The sequence below is a fragment of the Pleurodeles waltl genome, chromosome 12 (assembly GCF_031143425.1).
Source record: "Pleurodeles waltl isolate 20211129_DDA chromosome 12, aPleWal1.hap1.20221129, whole genome shotgun sequence".
NCBI classification, from domain to species: domain Eukaryota; kingdom Metazoa; phylum Chordata; class Amphibia; order Caudata; family Salamandridae; genus Pleurodeles; species Pleurodeles waltl.
Genome location: NC_090451.1, coordinates 238,377,770 through 238,401,601, shown reverse-complemented (window position 1 = coordinate 238,401,601; position 23,832 = coordinate 238,377,770). Strand labels below are relative to the sequence as shown.

At 45.7% G+C, this 23,832-nt stretch overlaps 1 protein-coding gene across 2 annotated transcripts in view; it reads right to left on the bottom strand.

The window, feature by feature from the left end:
- LOC138267762 (IST1 homolog) overlaps window positions 1-20,261 on the bottom strand; it is a 211,160-nt gene extending 190,899 nt beyond the window's left edge. The window contains exon 1 of one of the 2 annotated variants that reach the window (XM_069216951.1): window positions 20,137-20,261. The gene's annotated coding sequence lies outside the window, so the exon portion shown is untranslated. The other variant, XM_069216950.1, reaches the window with a different exon arrangement.
- Between the last annotated feature and the right edge of the window lie 3,571 nt (window positions 20,262-23,832).

Below are 23,832 nucleotides of genomic sequence, written 5' to 3'. Positions count from 1 at the left end.
GCTCAGGGACACATCTCACCATTCGTTCTGCTTATGTCATATTTACCACGTGAGGTGTATCTTGCCCGGTAATCCAGCTAGCATACATATCAGCACGGGGGCGCACGTTTGGCTGATCCTTCTGGTGGGGTCTCCATCTCTTCCTTGTGCTTCTTCCCCCGCTCGGTCCATCATCTTGTTTAATCTTTCAAGGTCCCTCGCTGCACGTTCATCCATGCGGACACTCCGGGGGCATATGCCCTCCTAAGGGCAGGCACACAACTGCCTACCCCAGGTCTGGCCCAGCCTCTATGGCATCCCTACAACATGCACTTGTTCATTCATACAGTCACTCAACCACGCAACCCCTACCCCCACTACTGCAAAGACCTGCAAGGGGGAGGGAAATACCACTCACAGTAAGTGGGAGGGGGGGTTAGCGTGCCAACAATCTGGTACAAGTGGAAGTCAAGGCCCACATAGTAGTCCCTTATACATCAAGTTGCAGTACTGTGTCATGGTATCTTGAAAACAGCATCAATATTAAGGACTAGACATGCATCTCGAGTTCATATGATATACCGCAGCCGCACACAGTGTCACATCTGCTTGCCGTATGCCATCAGGAAAAGGATATGGCTCACACAGTGTCTCTCCAGCAGGATTCAGGAGGCAAGAGAGTCTCCTCACATACAGTGTCAATTCAGAGGCAATTCGGTGTCAGGAAGAAGAGACCCCTCCACCTGGTCCGAACTACTTCTGGCCGAGTCAGCAGACATGACTGACTCCACTAGGGTCCTAGCCTGTTCATGTTCCATTATCTGCTGCTCCAGATCAGCGTTCCACGTTGTTGTACCACCACGCTGGTCCTGGATCCGGAGTGCAGCCGCCTGCTTCTCTTCCTGGACCCCGGTTCCACCCTCTGGTCTCCTCTGAGTCGGTCTTTGACACCACCCAGCCCAATCCAGCCCTCACTGCTGACCTCCAGCCAGTTCCTGACGTCTTCTGGTGTCATGAAGAAATGTGAGCGACCATTGTGCAAAACTTTACGTTTTGCTGGATAAAGTAGCAAATATTGGAGGCCCATTGCCCTCAGTTTCTGTTTGACTCTGCCAACGCTCTGCCATTGTTGTTGACTGCCCGCGTATAATCTGGAAATATCCTGATCACATAGTTATCAAAAGGTGGGATCACACTTCTGCGCACCCCTGTAAAATGGCTTCACAGTCTCTAGTGTTAAGTAACTTTGCGATGATGTTCCTTGGACTACCGCCCCCAGCAGTAACAGGGGAGGAAATGTTAGAGATCTGTTCCACCACAAAATATGTGGACAACTCAATGTCCGGGAGCTGTGCTCTGATCTAGTCCTCCAGGAACAATTCTGGTGTGGCGCACTCTGCTTTTTCTGGGAACTCCATGAAGTGCAAATTGCATCTGCAGGCTCCTCCATCCGAATCCTCTGCCCTTAGTTCCAGATGCTGCATCTGAGCTTCTAATGCTGTCACCGTGGTTTTGAGAGTCTGCATATCCGTCTTGAGTTTGCCAGTGTGTCTCTCCATTGCAACTGTCCTTTCCGTCACTTTGCAGACATCAGTGCGCAACAGGTTCACATCCAGGGTATAACCTCAATTTTGGCTAGCACCACCATGCTAGATGCCTCAATCGCTGCCAGAATTTGCGCTCCCGTGGGATCCTGCGATGCCTGCAATAGATCTGGGCCAGCTACCTGCGGGCATCCTGTTGAACTAAGGGCAGCAAACTGGTCCATGGTGATTTGTTGTGGAGTGCAGGCTTTTTTGTCTAGGACCATCATGACCCTCAGGGGTAATGTCACTGCACTGGGTGAGCAGCAGTGTCTTGTCTAGCAGCAGGCAACAAGTCTGCCATCCAAGCACATTGGGGAGGAGCACAATTCCTGTCTCCTTCTGGAGGCATCAGGAAGTATAAGGGCCACGGGGCAGGTGGAATAGGGCACACTCCACTCCCTTGGCCTACAATAAGAAGGGCAGGTAGCCTCCTCCGGGCAGAAGGGCCCCCACTGATGATCCCGCAGGGTCAAAAGGGATGGGGGAACAAGAGTTGGAAGCCAATCAGGGCCAGGGTCAAAATCTGGTCCGGATGCCATGATCCCGGCATCTCAGGCTCAATTCCCCCCCATCCACTGGGCCCCCACCAGACCAAAATCAATGTCCCAGCACTGGGGGAGCAGGTGGGGTCAGGCAAACATTGTCTTCGAACCTTGGCAGCCCAATTCACAAATCAGTCAACTGCCAGGGCTCCAAGACATGGTCTGCAATCTATGCCGTTGCAGCGCTCACAAAGTCAGATTCTATGTCAGGACCAGAGGCTCCGATTATGCTATCTCTCTCTTTACTGACCCAAACAGCAGCCAATCAAAATACAGTTAAACGAAAAAACTACACATCCCATGATGCTTAGCATATAGTCACATGGCCCAATCACCAACATCGACCTTAGTCCATAAATGTCTTGACCCACGACATCACTTCCTCTTTCTTTACTGCTCCGCAGCAGATAAGTATTCATATTTCCCTTTTCTCGTATGACTTATGGATTGTGATTTATAGTATTGTTGTATCTTAACTGTATAGCGACGCGTTTTAGCGCGCTTTATATTGACTGTTAAAGCGCTTCTCACGCGGTGTGCTTTTTCTGCGTTTTTTGTCCAGTTCTAATTGTGGAGCGGGAGCGGACTACATGTGTTTCACATAGTCCTTCTTCGATTTCTGTTTCTCGCACCCTCACGCGTCGGAGACGAGCCGATCCTCAGTTTTTTCTGCTTCTGAGAGATCGGCTTGTCTTTCCTGCGCGCGTTGGACAGGAACATTACTTTGATATATTTACATGCTCCCTGACGCCCAGCTATAAGGAAATGGCGTGGGCTGTAAAAATAAAAGAGGCCCCAGCCTAGAGTGATTCACAGATAGCTCCCTCCACACTCTATATTGGGCTATAATATTGCCTGTTTTGGGGTTTTTGCACTCCCCCTGCCTTTTGAGGACATTTTGGTCCTCTATATTATTGATTATATTATACTGTATTTGTGCATTACTATAATGGCTCAGTGGATTGATCAAGACGCAGAATATTACACTGATGAGTTGGATAACCAGCTGGAGGTTATCCTGGTGGAAACCCTTGACACTAGGGTTCATCAATCTGTGAATGATGCCCTGGTGAGAGCCTTGGGACCCTTTTCAGGTCAGCTTTTTGATTACGCACTTTCCCAGGGTTGGATTCAAGGCAAACACTCGCAACCCGAAGGAACAAAGGTAAAATCGAAATCAAAAAATTTAGAAGAGGCACGCACAGATGCTAGTGAGGTTCACGCCGACGCCTTCGATAAACTACGCAAGAAGCGTAGTGGAGAACACAACTATAGTTCCAAGAAGGATGCTTCCTTTTCCCCTTCCTCTTCGGATAAGGATTAGTCTTCCGATGAATCGGATGACTCGGATGCTCCGGCCCCCAGCAAAAAAGGTGGTTTCACCTTGCCAAGTTTTGGATTTCGACTCTACGGAAATTATGCATCCTAGAGCCTCCAATTGGGTTCCTCCTCCTGAGGTGGCCCAATATGTCCAGTCTAACATTAGGAAAAGTATTGACAAGGAGGTACGGTCTCGCCTACGGGCGGAGTGCCCCAGACCAGATTTAGAAGGTAAAGTCTCTGATACCCCAGAAATTGACCCCACTATGGTTACGTTCATGAGAAAGTTTGCAAAAGATCCAAAAAGGGTTTGGATAGATCATGGTGTAATTGTCAAGACAAACTTTTAGACCTGATGGGCCCTTTGACTAAGATTCTCGAGCTGGCCTTTCTGGCGAAAGAGTCAGACTCCCCCGTAGACACAGATGTTCTTATTTGATGGGCCCAAAGAGCCATTTGTCAACTCAGTAACACTAACTGCGCTATATCTTCAGAGCGCAGGAAATCTATACTGATGCACATTGACCCCAAACTGTCTGATTTAGCTACTTCTGAAGAGGGTCCTTCTGCCAATGGTCTTCTTTTTAGGTCTTCCTTTATTAAGGAACTGGCCAAGTTCTGTTCCACTTTTTCCTCCCTGGACAAAGCCCAGATGTCTCTCAAGAAAGTGTTTAGACAGGTTTTTTTTGTCAGGGCCAGTCATTACGGAGGACGCATTCCTGGCCGAGGAACACTCAATGGTCCTCAGAACTATTACCCCAGAGGCAGAGGAAGTTGGTATGGTGAACAAGACTCCACCTTCTACCCTACACGCCCGAGAGGAGGTCGTCCTCGTTTCCGCAGATGTTCCCGCTTGGGACAACAAGGAGCAATACAAGACAGTTAAGCAGGTGAGCATTATTCATTTCTCACAGGTGACTCTTGGGGGCAGAGTGGCATTGTTTTTAAAAAGTATTGGAGAAAGATCACTGGAGAACCTTGGGTTCTCCAAACTGTTTTGGGTTTCCACCTAGAGTTTATCAGTACGCCCAAGCAACACAACCCTCCTCTCCAGATGTGTTTTTCCCTAGCAAATCAAGATTTTATAGACAAAGAGGTTCAGGCCTTACTAGACAAAGGTGCCGTACAGTTTTCCACCCCTCACTGTTCCGGTTTCCTCAGCCCTATTTTTGTAGTAGACAAAAAAGGGGGAGGTCATCGCCTAGTCTTGAATTTAAAAGACTTCAATCATTGGATTCTGTACAGACATTTCAAGATGGAGGGAATTCACATGTTGAGAGATATTCTATTAGAAGGAGACTAGATGGTACGCCTGGACCGAAAAGATGCTTATCTGTCGATTCCAATTTTCCCTCCTCTCAGGAGATTTCTTCAATTCCTGTGGAAAGGTCAGTGTCTGGAGTTTCTTGCTCTCTCGTTTGGTCTTTCATCAGCCCCTTGGTGCTTCACGAACCTACTGAGACCTGTGATGGAATGGTTAAGATCCAAGGGAGTCCGACTGATCATATACCTGGACGATATTTTACTGATGGCTCAGTCTCCCCAATCCCTTCTTACTCATTTTAACTGGACCATCAATCTTCTGCAAGATTTAGGTTTCCTTATAAATGTGCAGAAGTCATTATTGAAACCGAATCAGGTGATAGAATTCCTGGGTTTCCAGATAGACTCAGTCCTATGTCAACTAATTCTTCCCTCTCAAACAATTTGCAACATCAAGAGGGAATTGAGATCTGTTCAGACCCGCCCGACTGTTTCTTTAAAGGAACATAGCCAGGGTAGTGGGATTGTTAGCGTCGTCTATTCAGGCAATCTTTCCAGCCCCTTTACATTACTGTGCTCTGCAGAGACTCAAAATCAGACATTTTCAACAGGGTCTGTGTTACTGGGAACAGATTCCATTGATTGAAGAGGTGAAATCAGAGATTCAATGGTGTCTTCATCACATGGAAGCCTGGAACGGCAGAGCGATTTTCAGTTCTCACCTAGAGGTGCTGATCGAATCCGATGCCAGCCACTGGGGGTGGGGAGCCCGTTACAACTCTCTAGTGACAGGGGCCGATGGTCGGAATGGGAACAAACCCTGCACATAAATTGCCTTTAACTTCTAGCGGGTTATTTTGCCATAAAGAGTCTTTCCCCGCAAAAGACAGATTGTTGCATTCTATTGCGGATGGACAATGTCTCAGCAGTGAGATATGTCAACAAGCTGGGGGGGACGAAATCCCGAATTTTGGCAAAGATTGCCAAGGATTTTTGGCATTATTGTCTAACTCAACGCCTGGTGGTCATAGCGGAATATCTTCCGGGAGACCAGAACATAATAGCAGACTGGAATTCCAGATACCTGACAGATCCCAGGGCCTGGAAACTAGATCCAGTGATTTTTTTCTCAGATCATCAAGGAATGGGGCAATTGAGAAGTGGATCTGTTTGCTTCTCGGCTCAAATTCCAGATCCTTGTGCCTGAAGACAGATGCATTTCTCCAAGATTGGTCTCAGTTTCGGGGATATACCTTTCCTCTGCTTCTGATGATTGCCAGGGTACTGTCTCAGGTACAGAGACAGAAGGCAGAGATTGTTCTGGTGACACCTTTCTGGAGAGCTCAACCTTGGTTCCCAATAGCTCTGCAATTAGCTTGTGCCCCTCCTCTTCTCATTCCTCCCCGTCAGAATATTCTATTGAATCTGGAGGGCCTTCAACATCCTATGATCTTGTCAGAGAAGTTGACTCTGTTAGCTTGGTTGATTTCAGGTCAAGATGGAATACCCCAGGCATTTCGCAACAAGCTGCGGACTACATTAAACAGGCTTGGGTCGGTAGCACCCATAAAAGATATTCCTCAGCCTGGTGTAAATGGAATAGTTGGTGTGATGGAAGAGGTGCCAATCCAGTGGAAGCACATATTGAGTTGATTGTTAATTTCCTAGTAGAATTAGCAGGTTCAGGTTTGGCATATCGGACGATCAATAATTTCAGATCAGCCATTTCGGCTGGCCATATTCATATTGAGGGTAAACCTGTTGGAGAACACCCTTTAATCTGTAAACTGTTGAGGGGTATCCGTTTATCTAAACCTCCTCAAGCAAAGTATTCAGTGTTATGGGATGTTAACATTATTTTAAAATTCTTGTATTTTAGGCCTGCCAATAGATATTTGTCTCGCAAACAGATTTCAGCTAAGCTGACCTTGTCATTATGTCTGATTTCTTGTAAGAGGGTGTCAGATGTTAAAGCTCTAGACTTAGCTGGTAGAGTGTACTCCCCTGATGGGGTTACCTTTACAGTGACCAGAAGGACTAAAACAAATTACAGGTTAGTATCATATCCAATGTATCCAGACAAATCAAAGTTATGTGTGGTTCAATGTTTAAAGGAGTAAGAAGCGGTTACAGAAGAATTTAGACAAGATGTTAATGGTCAATTGTTGATCTCATTGCAAAAACCTTTTAAACCTGTTACGTCAGCTACTATATCTAGATGGATGAGATGGTTAATGAATGAAGCGGGCATAGATACCAAACATTTTGGGGCTCATTCTGCTAGAGGGGCTATGGCTACCAAATCATATGCTCTGGGATCTCGTCTAGAAGACATTATGAAGGCTGCTGATTGGTCTTCAGAAAATACTTTTCGTAAGTTTTATCACAAGCCTGTGTTGGATGTAGCTACTGTGGTAATGGAGCAGCTTTAAACTAGCATAATCAGAGCCTCCGGTCCTGACACAGAATAAAACATTTTCTATCTTACGCATCAAGAAGTTTCAATTCTATTAAGGACACGGAGGCGCAGATTATCCCGCCCATAGAAAGAGTTGTTCTATTGGCTCAAAAGTATCTGTTAAATCTGATTGTTTTTTGATTACTATGTATTACCCACCCATTTAAAGTATACTTGTATGATTATCAGTTTTATTTAAAAATGTTCAATTATTTGGATGTTACGTATCTGTTTTATGTTATTTATAGGTTCTGATCAGAAGAATTCCTGAATCTCCTCTGCTTCTTGATGAGGATTCCTTCTTGCGTTATTCTTCCTGGGAGTTTTTTCCCTTCAAGTTTGGACTCTTGTTGAGTTCTTGTGACGTTCAGTTGGAGTGGCTGTTCCTAACTCCGGATTTCAAGCCTATGTAAGACGTTTCAATTTCAATTTGAACTTTATCTGAGTTTACCAAAGAAAGAGGAAGTGACATCGTGGGTCAAGACGTTTATAGACTAAGGTCGATGTTGGTGATTGGGCCATGTGACTATATGCTAAGCATCATGGGATGTGTAGTTTTTTTGTGTAACTGTATTTTGATTGGCTTCTGTTTTGGGTCAGTAAAGAGAAAGATAGCATAATCCTCGCCTCCGTGTCCTTAATAGAATTGAAAATTCTTGACTCGTAAGCTAGAATTTTTTTTATTCCCAACCCACTTAGGCAAAGAGTAAGTCCTCAGGTGGTTCCCGGGGTCAGAGCAGGGTCGCTACAGCCCTACAGCCCTGGGCAGGGGGCCAGGACAAGTAGGTGAAACCCACATGTGTGAGCGCAGTGCTGCGCCTCAGCTGGCCTCCACAGGCTAGGCCTCTGCTGTCTCAGGAGGAGCCAGGCCCTCACCCCTCGTGGCCAACGGCCGGGTCTGCCACAGACCGGTCACAGGCATCAGCTCAGAGGCTGTACTCCGGGCTCCCCAAGCAACTCAGCGCAGGTCCCCCTCGTGCAAGATAAGCACATCACTCTCAGGCAGGCTCCGGCGCCATCCGCCACATCCCCAGCCCGGTGTCTCTAGGCCTCTGCTCTCCTCCTGGCATGTGGGGGTCCATCAGGCAGCTCAGGGTGCAAGACAGGCCATAAACTTCCACACTGAGTGCGCCGACAAAATTCAGGCAACCGGGTCTCTGATGCCCATCTGGGCAGGGACGAGGATTAAGGATGCGGACAGCCACTTGGGAGCAATGGTTTAGTGTGAACATCTTGCTGGCCACACCCCCTCCATATTTTATTTTTGGCAGTTTTGCATAGGGCAAACAAAAACAGAGTTAAGAACTACGTTTATTTCCACTATGTTATTAAACTGCCAAAAACGAAACACTGATTCTCTGTTACCCAACATATCAATTGACTTGATTCAGGCAGTTTGCCTCTGCTTCAATGAAAGTTAGTGTGGAAAATACATTCTCCCAGCTATTCTTTCAAAATCACCCACTTGCCTGCTCTAAAATGTTGGCACGTATGCACCAGACAAAAAAAACCATAAATTATCAAGTTATCTAAGACACTTTAATAGCATTCCAATGTCGTGTGTGCCCCTGTAAGCTCAAGCAGCTGGATAAACAAAATGGTCACATCTGAGCAGAGTACAAGAACTCACAACTTCTGCCCAATAAAAAAATACTTTTGTTCTCAACATATAAGCAGTCAAAGCCCCTCTCTAGAGATGATCACATAATTGTCTGGTGGCAGCTGCCTGTCAATCCATACCATAAAAACCAGGAATATGCTGCATAAATTGGAAGTGTCAGGATGTATGCAGTCCACCATAATCTGTAACGTTTTTCTCCTGACATTTAAATAGGCAGTTGAGCTATACATTATAATTACAGCTGCCACCTTTAACAGAAAAAAGACCTCCTGTTTGATTAAAGGTCCGAAAACAATTTTGTGTGCAGTCATCTGCGTTCTTTTAGAGTTTGTCAGTCTTGTTTTACTAATAATCTAGGGATATATTAGGCAGCTTTAAGATATATTTGAAGTAGTTATTTGTTACATTTTTATCTAAGTTTAAATTCCAGTTGTATTGGCCTAAAATGAAAAGTAAAGGCCATGCTAGTAAAATTCTTGCCATGTGGCAACCCCCATTGTAATGCACTAGATCAAATATGTTGTAGGGTTGTAGCAGGAAAAATTTCATGTTTAGGCTGAAAATGAGACCTGTATTTTCTAAATGATAATTCCTGGAGAGAAAAGTTGATGAACAGAGAGCACAAAAAGGGCACACGTGGGGTGCTATGCTATTTGTGGGCACGAGACTCTAAAAGCAGATGGATGCCCCAGACAGTGCACACCACTTTCTGTGACAAGCAGGGATAGGAACATAAAGAAATAAATGTTCAGTTTAGTATGAGGCAGGTCAGAGAGAGCATTGTGGGAGGCAATTTGACCTTCTGCATGTGACACACTCCCAAAAGACGCTGCTGCTACCTCATTTTCACAATAAAAAAAAACAAATTGGCGAATGAAATCGTTCCACACAAAAAGCAGTGGAAACCCACAGGGTAGTACACCTGAAGCCAGTCTGACAATGGAGGAATAGAAACCCAGAATATTTATTTCAGTAGTACTACACGAGACAAAGCTCTAGCTAGACCACAAGAAAAGAGAATAAAACCTTGTCACTCTAAGAATAGAAAGACAACGGAAATAACCAGATATGCCACTGCCTGAAATCAGGCTAGAAATGCAAATCTACCATACCACATGGACTCACATACCAGTGTCTCAAACAGCAAAAAGAAGATATGCTTTCTATTTTATGTATTAACTTTTGGACGCTCCATTGTGTGAAGATAATTAAGTTCATTCCAAATTATAGACACAATATAAGTGGTGAGTTGGAGAAGCAAATGATTACGGCAGTCATTAAAGTAATAGGAAGGAGGCCTGGGGCAAAAACAGCGGCAAGAGCAAAAAGTACACGAACAGAGCTCTAAAGTGCACCACGTTAGGTGTGAGATGTTAAATTGATATTCGCATTTCAATTAGAATCACTCTGCATGTCTACATTTGTAATAGACAAAATAAACTACAAAATGTCTAATTGGACGGGGAAATAGGCTTATCTAAATTAAACAAATCCTTTGTGGTTGCAGTTTTTCCACACGAGTACAAATGACCTCCATAGGCCAATGATTAGAATGGATTCCATTCACGTTTTAATTCAATCCCTTTTGGTACAAGAATGTCACCAGCATTATACACGGGAGTGTTCCCCTGTGCCCTAGTTTTAACTGTATGCATATCTGCTATCCTCACTTTATTTTTGTCCTGGTGTTACAGTAATCAAAATGTGTGCACAGAGGTATAGCCCTGTCTCTGCCTGTGTAGTGCCCTGGACATGTCCAGTGACCTGTAGGAGCACATCCAGTGTACTCTCTTTGTGGGCAGAAGACTGCTGTGCCTGTCCAGGATACAACACATAAAACTGCAGTGTTTTAGAAGTTTCACAGCGTGACCAGATCACTTTACCTGTGTCACCGAGAGTGACGCCTACTAGTCAGTCCCTCTTGTGTAATGTCCTTCTAGTATGTGTATACCCAGAACCTTCTGCCAGCATCCTTTGTAGATGTTGCGGTAGTACCCGTGTGTAGCACACGTACCGTAGTAGCACTGTGTGTAAGTCAGCATGAATGCAGGGACCAGTGGAATCCGTTTCGGATAACCCTGGACTAGCTCTGCACAAGCTAGAGGATGAGGTCAGCTTCCCCAGAAAGTGAAAGTCTGCTTGTGTTCCTGTGCCCAGAGGGCAGAGGTCCAGACACTGAAGTCAGGAGGGTGGAGACAGGGCTATCTTTGACATTTCCATAAGGAATTTTATTAGTATGGGGCTCCTATTTAGTCCTTCCTGACCATTGCCATTTAGTTGATGTGGTGTTAAGGGGTGTGACTGTAGTTTCTATTGTGTAATGTAAGCACACTTTCTACGTCAGCCCTTTTGTCTATACCACTTTAGTCGGTCTGATGACAGCCGGGTGCAGAAACCTCATGTATCATTGTGCCTGTGTTATGAAAGCTACAGTTTGTAAACGGCTCTACTGCTACCTGCTGTGAAAAGCCTCACTCTGCACAAAGGCTGTGTCCAGAGAGCAGCCTGAGAAGAACATTTGAAAGGAGAACCACCACTAACCTGCTCACACGTTTGAGACTGCAGCTCAACATCCCCTGTCTAGAAAAGGTGTATAAAAGTGGTAATCAATTTCAGTCCAAGTCCTTCAAGAGGAAGGAAGGGGGTGCTCCACAGAGTACTCGAAGGACTGTGTGACCAGAGCACATATCTGTCAGCGAGCATGTCTTCCAGAGATAATGATACATCACCTGAAGTCTGCACTTTCTGCTGGAGAAGTTAAGTTTCTGCCCAAGTGCCTAGAAGCCTGCCTGCTGAGAGAGGTAAGGAATCTGCCTGTCCCTGCAGGAGGATAGACTGTCCAGAAGGAAAAGCCCATTGTGTTCTTGGGGCTGTTGGACATCAGGAGAAGTGGACAGATGAGAGCCAACTAGGAACACCCCTTATCTCACATAACTGGTTCCTAATGAGAATCACTCCGTCTAATAAGGGCATACACTTATGTATCCAATCACATGGCTGACTAACCATATGTCTGTGCACCTGTCTTCTTCAGCATATCTTTGCAGCGAAGGCCTCAATTTAGAGGTAAAGCAGGAATAGTTTGGAGTGCTGGTGCATCTTTTCCTGATTATTTGAAAGAGGAGACTGCAGCAGCTTTTCAATGTAGATTCTTGAAATGTGTTGGGGAAAACTATAAAAAACAAAAGTACTGTGCCAAACTGGAAGTGAACTGATGGTGCATATCTCAGGATGACAGAAATAAGGGCAATTCAGGCCACCAGGTTTGGTGGTGGTGGTTGTGTTAAATATCTCTTTTCTTTAAATGCTGTACCATCTACACTTGATTTTTTGCATTTGGAATCTGGAGTTTTCGCATGGATTGCATATGTTGATGTTCAAATAGAACTGTTGAGTTGTTAGAATTACATTTGAGGCAGATACACAGAGTGAACATTCTGAGAGGTGATGCCATTACGTTATGCTGGTGCAGGTTGGTTTAAAATGTAACTGAGTGCCACTGTGATGTAGATGTATAGTTGTATTACTGGCAGTGGGGTGTTAGGGTATGTCTTTTGTCAAATGACTATAATGTGCTGTCGAACTGTCTCATGCTGACAATGTAACAGGCACCCACAATGGTATGTATTTAAATACAAAGCACAAATCTGCCAGTAAATGAACAGATCACAGTACAAGAGAAAGGAGGGTGCATAAAAGTGCAGTGGATGAGTGAAACTTGCTCAGAGGTACGGGACTCGTTTTGTAAGGCATCCTCATGGTACGGGGATGTGTCATTGAAAGTGTCTTACTTTTCTTCCCTGAAGTAGAAGAGCGACAGGACTTGTCATATCTGTTATGGGAATCAGGTTTCAGTTCCCTAAGGCATAGCCAGAGAGAGCATCTCCTCTCCTTAGTTGTATGTCAAAATATCAACTACAGAAATATGGGCCAGCACATATATAGGCTCCAAAATATTGACTACCACTGTCTCATCAAGGTACGCCTACATAGGAAGGAATAAATGTACTGTTCTAACTCCACATCTGCTTAACTTGACAAAATAGTATAAGGCAATATATGTGCAGGTCAATATTTAAACGTGTTATTTTGGTACCACACTCTTTTTCTTCTATCACTTGAGTTTTAATCCGGGAAACGTCTAGGTTGCATCTGATGTATCGTTCACCTCGAGATCTTATCTTATTTCCAAGATGTGGTGATATACAAAGATGATGCAGCAAATCCTGAAGTTGATGTGGGCAGGCGCTGTAGCCAATGGGTGGTGTTCCTGATGCATGCGTGTGATCCAGTCATACACTTTCAATCTCTGGATGAGTCTCACTGCTATGGAGAGGGCCCTCTTCCCGCATGTCAGGTGCATGCTTAGGATCCTGGCAAGCAGGGTATTGCACAGCAATTCCAGGATTCAAGCTCCAAAAGATACGATTTTATGAAGAAGAGAGAGCTGGTACACCTCTCACAAGTTTTCTTAGCACGTGGGTCTATAAATTAGGAGTGCTGTTAATATGGAACTGAGAGATTTAGTCCCCCAAAACTGCTGTTTGGTCACAAAAACAGGATTGCAGTTTGGGTGTAAACTGTGAGAGCAAACAGCACGTATGCACTGTTTTGGCACCATGGAATGGGGAGTAACATTAACTGTTAATGTGTTATTCTACATCAGTTAAACTTGCACAAACTGTGCACTTGTAATTTGCACATCCCACATTAACGCAAATTAGTGGGTACACAATTAGGATGATATTTTTATGGCCACGTCGTGACTGAGCCCCTGGTGCCGTTTTACATTTATGTGGTGAAGTTACTGAGGTTTTTGCATAGATGCACACTTATTTAATCTCTTTCTCGTGTGACAAGGAATGGAGTTTTCGTTGTAAAATAATTTCTATATTCAGAACACAATATTCTGGAAGAAGAATGTCTCTGTTAGATGAAAGATGCATATTCCCTGTTTTCACAATATAGAGTGGAGGCGAGGTTGAGCAGAGAACGTATGATGCCCTTTGTGGGAACCTTTTCAGGAGGTCCAGGGCATTCAGAGTGATTGGGCCACTACGGCAAAATAAGGCCAAATTACCATCATTAGTATCCTGGGTATCTGCCTTATTATTGAGTTTGAAACTGAACAGCACGTATATACAGTGGTGGCTGCTATTAATGACAAGTAATGGGGCAAAGTGGTTGAGGGGCGTGGGCGTAAATAACAAAAAAAAAGGACATTAAAAAAGTACTTACCTGCTGCTGCCGGCTGCTGTCTCAGTGTTCTTCTGCTCCCAATTCCCCACAGGCTGGTGCGCACTGCGCAGGCTCCCAGATGCCTATCAAAACGCTGCTCTTATGCTGATAATACCATTTACCAGCATGAGAGCAGCGCTATGATTGGGCTGAGCAGGCCGATTTAATGCTCGCACTGGGCCTGGGAGCCGATGCCTCTTCTCCACCAAGCTCTGCAGCACAGCTCAGGTGTAGTGATCTTAGTGCGCATGTCACTTTGGCCATCCTAATCGGCATGCGCACTTAGAGTGCACACTACTAATCCTCCTCCCCCTGCTGTCATGATGGCTCCGCCCTAGACTCGGCTGGGTCTAGCATTGTAAGAAAAATAAAATGAAAATCAAATGGCTTTATCATCATTTTATTTTTCATGTTTCCCTCTGCTAACTCCCATCAGTAGGAGCAACGCTCCTCCGCTATAACAGAGGAGCCACTGATTGACTGAGATAGATATATATATATATATATCAATCAATCAATCAATCAAATAATTTCTTAAGCGCACTACTCACCCGGTAGGGTCTCAAGGCGCTGTGGGGGGGGGGGGGAGGTTACTGCTCGAAAAGCCATGTTTTGAGGTGCTTTCTGAAGGTTAGGAGGTCCTGGGTCTTGCGTAGGTTGGTGGGGAGGGAGTTCCAGGTTTTGGTGGCGAGGTGGGAGAAGGATCTGCCGCCAGAGGTGGTGTGTTGGATGCCGAGGACTGTAGCGAGGGCGAGGTCGGCGGAGCGAAGCTGTCGAGTTGGTTTGTGGAAGTTGATTCGTTTGTTGAGGTAGGCCGGTTCAGTGTCGTGGAGGGCTTTGTGAGCATTGACAAGGATTTTGAAAATGATCCTTTTGTTGATGGATAGCCAGTGTAGGGATCTGAGGTGGGTGGAGATGTGTTTGTGGCGAGGGAGGTTGAGGATGAGACGTGCGGCTGCGTTCTGGATTCGCTGGAGTTTTCTCTGAAGTTTGACTGTGGTCCCTGCATTGAGGGCGTTGCATTAGTACAGTCTGCTGCTTATGAGGGCGTAAGTGACTGTTCTTCTTGTTTCTAAAGGAATCCATTTGAAAGTCTTGTGTAGCATGAGAAGGGTGTTGAATCAGGAGGGTTATATGGCGTTGATTTGCTGAGTCATGGAGAGAGATGAGTCCAGTATGATGCCAAGATTGCATGCGTGGGTGGTAGGTGTTGGGGGTGGTCCAAGGGTGGTGGGCCACCAAGAGTCGTTCCATGCTGTCTTGTTTGGACTGAAGATGATGATCTCTGTTTTTTCTGAGTTCAATTTGAGGTGGCTTACTGTCATCCAGTTGGCGATGTCGAGGAGTCCAGCGTGTAGGTTATTCTTGGCGGTAGTGAGGGAGGTGATGAGCTGGGTGTCGTCAGCGTATCAAATGATGGTGAGGCCGTGGGGTCAGAGGATGTTGGGGAGAGGAGCCATGTAGATGTTGAAAAGGGTGGGGCTGAGGGAGGATCCTTGGGGGACACCACAGATGGTCTTGGTGGCTGTAGACTGGAAAGGAGGGAGGCGAACTCTTTGGGTTCTTTCGGAGAGGAAGGAGGTGAGCCAGTCCAGGGCTTTACAGCGAATTCCGGCGTCGAAAAGGCGTGTGCGGAGGGTTTGGTGGCATACGGTGTCAAAAGCTGCAGAGAGGTCTAGGAGGATGAGGGCGACAGTTTCGCCCTTGTCCAATCTGGTCCTGATGTTGTCTGTACTGGCGATATATATATATATATATATAGACACACACATACCTTTAGCACTTGACCCATATGGAAATGTAGTCAGACAGGCCAAATCTTATACTAAGAGGTGGTGTGGTGTTAAGAGACTCAGAACACGATAAACTACCCAACACAAGTCAATAACTGAGTGTCTAGTCAGTGCTCAGTCATATATATACTGTATATATGAGAGGGCAACAATTGTTGGGTGATACAGCCTATGCTCCTCAGAAAGACCAATCCTCAGTGGTACCCTTGGGAGAAAAATAAACGGTCTAATAGTCTCCAGGTTTCTTTCTGGGGGCATTGATTTTACATGGGAAGGCCATTCTGACCTTAGCCAATGCTTTCATCAACTCCCTCCATGTTGTATAGGTTTCCCCCACTCCGCTTATCCCCCAATGGTTTGGTATCTACCATGGGTTTTTAGTGCCATATTTTCCATTTCAATTTGGCGAGACAAGCAGTGCCATCTTGGGCTCTCGATCAGTGGGACAGTAGGTTCTCAGTATGGGGAGTGCAGAGTGGCCCAATGGATGGAGATTTCATAGTCTTCGTCCAAAAAAAGCAATATGGCCGCAGTCCATAATTGTGGCACCTGCACACACTTGATCAGCGACGGCAGGACCAACACCGGCTGGACAGGAGGCTGCATCAGAGTTGTGGTGTTCACTCTCCACTGAACGTTGCTGCTTGGGTTCTGGCTTGAGCCTCCACCCACACAAGCTGGATGCATACACTTTGTTGTAGCTCTGAGTATTCAGAACTAGGGATAGGCCTCTTCTTCGAAGAGCCATCGCTTCCAGCATTCTAGGTCTTACACAGGGACACCACTGATTGTATTCAGGTTTGTGCAACACCTCGTTCGTGGTGTGGTTTCTTCAGAGGAACTTGTGGGGGTTGAGTTCCAGAGCAACCCCCGATTCAGGGTACATTTGATTCAGTTCACGCTGCTGGGACACTGCTGTGCTTCTAGAGCTGACCCTTGTAGATCAATGTGGGTTCTTCTCTTGTGGTGCAGCAGACAGCTTTGGTTTGTCCTGAATTTACTCCTGTATAACATCTCTCCTAATCTGTGTCTTTCTCATGCAAGCGCACCTCCAATGCCCATTTTGAGCGGACAGTAAGTTCTCCATCATGCGGAAGGATCCAGACAGCTCTTCCTGGCAGTCTTAGTCAAACTTCCCACATTTCTATTTGTGCACCTGGCATGGGAAGTTTGCTTATAGAGAAATCTTGCAACAAAGTTTGTCCCATCTTTATGCCAAAGCTGCAGGCACCGACTGTGTATTGCAAAAGTCAGGTCTGAGACTGGGTTTGGGCAGTTGCTGCCTTTTACTTAATCCACTCCAATTGGTCTTTCTGTAGCCTTTGTTGCCAGGTACTAGCAGGAATACGCAGTAAAGCTGGGAATCTCTTGCAGAGTGAAATCCAAAACAAGGGTACAAAACAAAGGGGAGCTACACATGTAACTACCCTTTAACCTGTTGGGTGGATGACGGGGGTTGCCGTTCAAATTTACAATTGGTTAGGAAAGGGCAGGGAAATCTCCCTAACCTTGAAATGGATCCTCTAGCACCGCTTTTTCATATTTGAACCCCTGATTTATTACAAAGATCCCTGGAATGCCTTGCAGGAGCCCTGAAATTCACATTGCAGCATGGGGCTTTCTCCAACCTATCATCCCAGGTACCACTTGAATGTAAGACAAACAAAATGGATTCATGTGTGGCTACTGCTTGATATGCCACATACAGACACGCCAGTGACATCTGCATTCAGCAGTAGTGTAAACACACACACACACATATATATCCATATCCCACATGGAATGGTGAAGGACCCGTTTGCAGGGGTCTGGCAGACCAATTTAAAAAATGCAGGCAAGGGTGTTAATTGCCTCTCCCATGCAGAACCTACTGGCAGTCGTCTACAGTCCAGAGAGCTGATAGAAGTCACGCTCAGTAAGGAGGGCTCAAAAGCAGTGCACTTCTAGACATAGAACCCTGCTCTGGGTGGCAATCCGTCTCACAGAAAATTATTCACCAGACCTGTATGATCGTCATGTGTGCTAAGACATCGGACAGAATTCTGGGGACGACCAGGCAGGTTGCACACGCCCCAGAGTAATGCAGGAGACTTCGCCATCCCAGCACCCTTTCTCCAATGCGCGCGGTTCTCGGATAATGGGGTTAGCTAGAGGCACTGCCACGCTTCAGTGTAGGGGCTGAATCGTGAGTGTTTGGGATTATGCAGAGTTTGCGATCTAACTATCAGAGTGGGCTAGCGTCCAGTGTTTAGTTGGCGGGCGAGTTGCCAGGGTTGTTTGGGTAACACGTCTGGAGAATGACCGGCGCTAGTTGCGCGATGCTAAGGTTAGGTTCAGGTTCATTAGTCCGTCGGCCACTACGGTTGGATCCCTGTCCTCGATACCAGTGACTCCGCCGTGTTCCTTATTTTATCGGTTTCCTATCGTTGCTAACGCCGGACACCGGGTGCGTCACACCGCACTACAAGTAAGTGGTGTTGTTCTAAGAAGGGGGTGTCGTAACCACCTTTGGCTCCTCATCTCTTGCTCTACATGAAGGGCTGTGAATGTCCCTAGTGGGGGGCCGGCACTTGGGCCAGACTGGAACTGAGTGGGTGAGTTTGACATTGCGCTGACCTTGCTGTGGCATTCCCTTGTCCTTGGTATATGAGAGTACCTGAGAGCTCTAAATGAAAGGGGAAGAGATCGAGTGGTGCTGCTGAGGTGTGGGAGCGGTCTGATAGGTCAGGGTAGGAAGCAAAAACAGCTCAGGAAAATAGTTTAAATAATAGTCCTAGAAGGAACAGCGCTTGTGAGTTCAGCCCTCTCTGGGAGGGAGGGGAGGATTCCCATCCGGTACTCTGTCTTAACGAGTGAGGATGTAATGGGTCATTCTACATCACAAATAATCAACTAAAAAGCCACAGACTTCACAGGAAGCTCTAAATGCGAGGGCCAAGGATAAGCAAGACAGCATTAGCTGGACTGACAGAACGCCTTGGGTCCTAATTCATGCAAGGAAAATAGGGAAACTTGCCCAAAGGTCGAGAAGTAAAGGGTATATCCGAGGTGCAGTATCTAAGGGTACCCCTCTCACTCCATGTCATCACAGATAACGTTTCCACAAATCACTGCTATCAAATGTTTTAGTTCAGTGGTAAAGTAAAACTACAATACCCAGAAGACATTAGGTTATCTTATGAAAATCTAGGACTGGAAACAGTGCGATGGCACGGAGTGAGGCGGCCACTTTCATAACCCTGGGTTAGTGGTCCACTATTCCTGCTGTACTGACAGCTTCCTCCTTAGTAATCCTTGAGCACATCAACTGAACCACGGGGACTGAAAAGACGTTGCAAATATTTGAGAAGGGCACAGCCAGGAGTATTTCCATAGAGCAAACATAGCTGGCGAGCAGCTGACCACTTTACAGCAATACACGGATGAAAGCAGCATGTGTTCTCAGGGACACAGTGAAACGTGGAAAGCGAGCAGGAGGCTGAGGAGGAGGAAGAGGGACAGAAGAAGAGAAGAGAACTTGAAGAAAAAAGGGTCGGCGAGAGAAAAGAGGAAAAGGAATTAATGCCTTGGAAAATGATTTTACAGAAATAAAAGGAGGAGAGATATCGATATATATATATATATATATATATATATATATATATATATATATATATCTCATAGTTCATTAATTCCTTAGCCTATTGGCGCTTTTGGGAATCTCGGGGTGCAGATTATTTTCTGTGCAGTGATGGATGAAGAAAACAGTAAAGACATTGAGGACTGGCAGGTGGAGACGAAGGAATGTAGGGGGCGGGGAGAGGGTGTCAGACAAGGCAAAGACATGTAATATGCGATTAGGAAGTAAATGCGAGAGAGGAGAAAGGGGGCTGAAAATACCGAAAGATGGTAAGTAAAGGCTTAGTTGGGAGAGGAAAGAGCCGCCGTTGGGGAGTGTGGGAGGGGTACAAAAAACAGGAAACTTAAGAAAGGAGGAGGCCCCTGAAAGTTTTCAAAGTTTTACTAGGGCAACATCGTAAACAGGCATATGCGGAGGGGTGCCTAAAACCTGCAGAGCCCGGCCCTCCTGTGTACACAATAACACGGATGTTGCAACAAGCAGCGCCTACCTGACACGGCTCCCGGCAACCAGTAAAGACCGGCACTTCGCTGACCCCTTGTCGGAAACGATAGCTATCAGGGTGGATGGACCGCTGACTACTGCAGAGAGCGGGCAAGGCTCCTACCTGCTCCTAACCTCGGCCAAAAACCTCCCAAAAAAAGTCCCCAAGGATCCCGGGTGTCCCAACAGAGGCGGACACGCCTTGCTTAACGTCACAAAACGCACAGGACTCACCCTGCAGGTCCGATGGAAAGGTGGCACGGCCTACCTCACACCTGCAAATACAAAAACAATGATGTCATCGCGGAGCCACGCCCGCCTCTTCGCCGCATCACATACTTGGCCCTGATCCTGACCCATGCTAGGAGTACCATAACAAAGCACACCGGGCCTGCAGGCCGACACTTGTAATTAACAGGAAAAACTACAAGTTCCAGCGTGCTTTGCGGTGTTGGCTGAAAAACCCATAACTGCATCCACTGGCTTGCTGAAACTCTAGTGCCCTGTGGGCCAAGACGTCAGGCGTGAGTAGGTCATGCAGTTATGCCTTCTCTATGCTTTTTGGTATAACAAAAATACAATACAATCATCAAAATAGTATTGCATTATTTACTTTGACAAAATGACATGACTTTGGATTTACCAGATAAACCGACGAAAAGGGGGTCCAGATAGCTCACAGGGACAATAGCTTTCCATTCCTGGACCTTGCTTTTGCATATCAGCGCATTATGATAGTTGTAGTCTTGGTTAATTTTAATTGTCTCACTTGAACCAACACAACACACCTGATATCAATTATATGTAAAAGCAAAGACCAGGAATGGGAAAGCTGTATACCAGGGACATGGGACCATCTGGTCAACCTATGCATGTCAAGGGGACACCAAATTGCCAGCCATGGGCTTTAATTTATCAGGTCAGTGTATTCTGTAAATTGTAGCCTTGTGTCGATCTATTGGATCAAAAGGACACTGGAATTATGCAGCAGGGTCGACTAAATTATGCAGCTAGAAAAGACAGATTATGTAGCGTAATGCAGCACTTTTTTTGTGATAGTATTACTTCCCTAGTTTGTCATTTTATGTATTTTAACCATGCCTGGGAAAACGTTTTCACTCCATTAGCACTACTTTAATACCCCAAAACAGCAACAAGTAACAGAAAGGGACCAGCTAACCATTCGAAATGGCCGTTCACTGAAAAAAGTAACTTTTGATCAGTTTGAGCTACAACTATTTTTTGTTAAAGTCTGCAGATGATGCAGCAGACAATGGGTTATGTGGCAAATCCATAATTATGCTTAAAACACAGCAAAAGCTGCACATTGGCATAATTTCAGTGGCCCTGGCTAAAACCTGCACCTGACCCCAGATCACATTAAGCAGGCAGTAAATGTGACTGTTACTCCCCCATGGGACAGTTAAAATCATGTGGAATTCTGCCTGGTAACTGGGTCTGCACAGTTATTCCCCATTCTTGGGTATTCATTCGTAATGAGGGCCAAGAGGAGATCCCATACTTTCCTTGGCACCGACGAGCCCTTCTGACCTCCACAGTGCGGCAGTGCAGCCCAATAAAGGATCTAGCTTAGCCAGGCATTAAAAGCAGGCACGGCCAAAGTAGCCCTGACAACAGGACCTGTTCATGACCCCAGGAAGCCAGCAGCATCACTGTCAAGCCAAAACGCACTGTGCACGGTCCCTAGACTCCCTAAGGTAGTGGAAATGTAAAATATATTGTAATGCACGATATGAGTGATTCTGATGAGCAGAATGCGTGACGTCAGGTTTCAACGCGGGGATGAAGCAACAAATATCGGAATGCTCAAATCTAACTCGGAATGAGTGACACTTGGCAGGGCGGCTTATTGCTTCATTTTCTGTGTTGTTGATGTACTTGAGGGCTGTCAGTTAAGTTACACGTTGCATCTCGGTCAATGCAAAATCCGTCTTGCTTCCCTGCATGTGGAATGTCCCTGTTTTTGCTTTTTTAGAACTGGGCAAACTAACAATGACCTTAGAGGGATGTCTAAGGCTGTCACTTTTTGCCTATTATAAGAGACTGGAGGGCTAGAAGCTCATTACCAGCATGACATAGGAGGCAAGAATAAATAAACACATCATCTGCCCGTGTTTTACCTTAAAAAAAAGAAGATTACTTTTATTTACAGGTAATCAAAGGGAACATCTAAAATTATGATACAAGAAGAAAACCAAAGCAGATAGAGCCATCTGGGGCCAAGATTCACCAACAAACAAATCTGTAGTGTTTACACACCACACACTAGATTTTCTCTTTAGGCCTAGCATAATGGAGGTAAACTTAGTCACAGTCAATGGGAAAACAGCCAGGATGTCTACTTCACCCATGTCTCACGAATAAGCATAGCCAGCCCTGGGCTTTTGAAACACAAATCATTGCCATGAAACCGTAGACAGGAAGCCTGAGCCCACCGAAAGTGATGGCTTTTTCAGATTTCAAGTACTTCTGATCAGGGGCACATGCATCTTCCTTCATTGTCTCCTTTTAATGGACTTTAGGCGCAAACAGTCCAAGTTTAGACCAGTATGGGCTGGTCATGTTTTGTATGAGGAATCTTCACTGACAGCCACATTTGCCAACTGATAGCTCGCAGCACAGCAAAAGTGGGAATGGGTGGGATTCACTGTAGTAAGAGAAATCAACTGACAGCAAAGGGAAGGATGTGGGTACCCCCCCCTCCACCACTGAACAGATGAGATAGGTTTGGAGAAGGGGTCCTGAGTGGATTCAGGACTGCCTGCAGGGAGACCACCGCCTTGTGCATCCAGCGAACAGTATCCCAGATGGACACATTCCAGTCATTCTTACAGGCAAGCCACTCACATGCCATGTGTGTCACACACATGAATAGACAAGGGACCCCAGGTATAGGAGACTAAAGGGACCTTTCCAGAGAAGTGTATGTAAAAAACACCTCTACCCCGAATTACAATCTCTGTAACCACCACCAATCTTCTCATGTGATCACGGGGGCGCTGCAGCAGACACACATGTTCAGCCTCTGACTCTGCTGACTACCAACAGTGTTGGTAAACCATAGGGTAGGCCAAAAAAACAATCATTTTCAATGCAACGGGTCTCGCATTTGTTCAAGTTAGAGCTATTAGCGTTGTAAAGCAAAAAAAAACACAGCGCAATCGCGCTAAGTAAAATGCAGCGCGATCACGCTGTGTGGAAAATAAACAGAAAAAAGAAGTCTGGACTCCAGGCTGAAAACATCGAGCCTCGTATGTATTTGGTACTTTACCGGTGCTGTGTAGGTGGGCTAAACACCGGAAAAGGCATGACATATGCAAGCCTTTCACAAATGAAAGCAAGCGGATTTTAAAAGGCAAGCCCAGGAACCAATGTAAGTGACTGACGTGGCATGGGTGTGGTTTGAAGCCCAAAGAGAGATTACAGAATGGACTGAGCGCTTTGTGCTCAGCCATAAAAACCCTAACAGGACAGAGTAGCAAACTGTTTCGAAGCCGTGCAGAGGAATTTGGTCACCAGGCATGGAGTCATAACCTGAGACATCTTGAGATCTCCTTGAGTGATATAGTTGCCCTGGCAAACCACCCAAATACACCCACAGCATTTCAGCTCATTACAAACTGTGGCACTTTACAGGGCGTGGTTATGAAACATTAAACTGCATGATTCTCTCTCTCTCTTTAACTCTCTCTCATTATTTCATGTCAGCTCGTGCCTACTGCACATGGCAATGAAAATGTCACTCCAAAATACAAATCCCAAAATGTTATTGTTTTTATGAAAAAAGTACTTCCCTGTTCCAAAGGAGCAAATAATTGCAGTAATAGGTGTGCGTTTTAGGAGAGGCGGACCATGTAATTTGTAAGCCTATTGTATAACTTGGTATCTTTTTCACTGTGACACTGATAG